Genomic DNA, 3,197 nt, shown 5'->3' on the forward strand with positions numbered 1-3,197 from the left:
GTCCTGGGGATTGCACAGTGTTGGAGGTGGTCTGAAGTTGGAGACAACTATTGATAAGCCTTATTATATGAGTGGATGCCACCTGGAGAAAGGGCAGAACAAGGAGGAAAGGTGAGCAAAGTGGACGACCGCTGACACCTGCCTCTCCTTATGATTCATACTTCCTTCTCCGTACTCTGCCTCCTCTTTGATTTCCTACTCATTTTCTTTGTTCCAAGTTGAAAAACAATGGACTCCTTCCCAGGCCTCAGAACACCTACTGACATCACAAGCACCAGATATGTCTAATAGCGACCACTAGTTTGGGTGTTTGGGGTAGGGGTGGCGACATTGAATCTTGAAAGAATAGCTCTTTCGGGCAGATAACAAGTGTAAATAGTGAATATCCCACAGATGAGATTCGCTCTAAGATGCACCCTGGAAGGACGGAAGAATATTTTATAGGAAGCTTATTTTGAGGGCTTTCTCTTTCTAAATGTCTTCTTTATCTTGTTGAGAATTGTTGGGCCTTCATGCTATTTAGCCTCAAAGTATTTAACTGCTTGAGATATTCAAGATTAGACCTATAGTCAATCAAAATGAAATAAAATCTATTTCTTGGTTTATTTATTTATTTATTTAATTTTTTTTTTTTTTTTTTTGAGACGGAGTCTCACTCTGTAGCCCAGGCTGGAGTGCAGTGGCACAATCTCAGCTCGCTGCAAGCTCCGCCTCCTGGATTCACGCCATTCTCCTGCCTCAGCCTCCCGAGTAGCTGGGACTACAGGCGCCCACCACAGCGCCCAGTTAAATTTTTGTTTGTTTGTTTGTTGTATTTTTAGTAGAGACGGGGTTTCACTGTGTTAGCCAGGATGATCTCGATCTCCTGACCTTGTGATCCATCCGCCTCGGCCTCCCAAAGTGCTGGGATTACAGGCGTGAGCCACCATGCCCGGCCTATTTCTTGGTTTAGAATGAGATGTTTAGGATGTAATGAAATGTATTATTAATACGGCTAACGTGTTGCTGTCTTGTTGGGGTCATATCTGATTTAGTCTGAAATGGTTTTATGGAATAGAAAAATGTCATTGCATTTGAAAGATTACAGGGCTACAACGGATAAAGCAATATGATATATATTATAAAGCAAATGAAAATTATACCAAAAGAGTATTACACCTTTGGCTAGCTTAGATAATATGTATATCTGGTTAACTATATAATTTGCCTTAGCTTACTATGATGATTTTATACTACACAAAAATGCATGCAGTAAGATGAATTCTTTCTTCCTTTTTTTTTTTTTTTTTTTTTTTGAGACAGTCTAGTTTTGTTGCCCAGGCTGGAGTGCACGGGTGCAAACATGGCTGACTGTAGCCTCGACCTCCCAGGCTCAAGCAATCCTCTCATCCCAGCCTCCCGAGTAGTTGGAACCACAGGTGCATGCCACCACATCCAGCTGATTCTTGGATTTTTTTGTAGAGACAGGGGCTGGGCATCTTGCCCAGATGGTCTTGAAATCTTGGGCTCAAGCGATCCTTCCTCAGCCTCCCTAAGTGCTGAGATTACAGGTGTGAGCCACTGTTCCCGGCCATGAATTTTTTAAACGCCTGAATAAAGTTGAGCATAGCCTTCAGTAGCATAATTCTGAAGTGGTTGATTTTGTTTAACTGTGGGCTGGCAAAACTAATGTTGAGACTCTTTTAGCTCAGTAAAGACTCTTATGTTACTGGCATGGAAGCCTGAGAAAGTGAGCTAATTACTGTGCTAGGAAACTAAATATGTCACTTTCAGAGGAAGTAATGTCTCTGCCTATAGAATGTCCAAAACGTAGACTAGTGAGTGGCATTTAGTTAAAGAAACACGGCCCAGTTAAATGTCACACTGCAATGTTAAACAGAGTACCACATGTAAACGAGGGGGTTACTTGGTTAGATGGTGACTTTCAAAGTATTAGGAGGGGATCAGCAGTCTGATTTTTATGGTGTGACACTCTCACATTCAGCCAATTTCTGCCAAAGTGGGGCCAGGAGGGATCCCACAGATGTCACAGGTAAGATGACTCTCAGATGACAGTCAGTATTTGGGAACACATTTTGTAGGCAGCTCATGCATTTTTCTCCTTTTCTGTCATGACCTGCCCTGTGGTCGCTCTGCTGATGATCAGTGTGGGAGGTCGGGAAGGAACATTTCAAACCAGTAAGTCCGATCATTAACAATTCCTACTTTCTTGAGAACTATGTGCCAACCATTGAGCTACGTACTTCATGCTCATTGTCTCATTTAATCCTCACTCAAGGAGGAAGACGTATGGTGTTACTGTACCTATAAGATGTACTTGGGGCCGGGCGCGGTGGCTCAAGCCTGTAATCCCAGCACTCTGGGAGGCCGAGACGGGCGGATCACGAGGTCAGGAGATCGAGGCCATCCTGGCTAACACGGTGAAACTCCGTCTCTACTAAAAAAAAAACTAGCCGGGCGAGGTGGCGGGCGCTTGTGGTCCCAGCTGCTCGGGAGGGAGGCTGAGGCAGGAGAATGGCGTGAACCCGGGAGGCGGAGCTTGCAGTGAGCCGAGATCCGGCCTGGGCGACAGAGCAAGACTCCGTCTCAAAAAAAAAAAAAAAAAAAAGATGTACTTGGAAAAATGGAGTTAGGGAGGTTGAGAAATTTGCTCAAGGTCACGCAGCTGAGGCAGGAGAATGGGGAACATGAGGCGGGAGAGAGCAAAGTGAATAAAAATCACTGGGAACAGGTAACCCACTCACCCGCAGGAGTGGCCAGGGGGAGACAGGCTGCCTGAGGGGAGGAAGCTCCGCAGGACCCGCTGCAGACCCAGGGCCAAGGGTCCCGCAGGAGGAAATGCGGGCGCGGTGGGGCTGGCTCCAGGCACGCGGGCCAAGGGCAGGAGGGTGGGACGCGAAGCCACAAGGCTCCTTGGGTTCCTCCTCCTTCCTGTCTGCCTTCTGCTTCTGCAGCCTGATCTCCGAGTCCCTCTGCCTGCAGGCGGCGGCACAAAGGCCTCATCTCCGCGCTGTCCCCGAACCGAGTCGCTCCGCGTTTTCCTGTTCTGACCCGAGAGCTCGTGCTGGGTACCGCGGGGCGGGGCGACGGCCCGAACTACTCTCAATGTCATTCCCCAGCCCACGCCAGCTCCAGCCACAGTTCCCCTGGTTTTCCTGAGGTTCTCCAGCTGCTCAATGATGGGCAGGTTCATCTAC

Source organism: Piliocolobus tephrosceles, chromosome 1, assembly GCF_002776525.5.
Source record: "Piliocolobus tephrosceles isolate RC106 chromosome 1, ASM277652v3, whole genome shotgun sequence".
NCBI lineage: Eukaryota > Metazoa > Chordata > Mammalia > Primates > Cercopithecidae > Piliocolobus > Piliocolobus tephrosceles.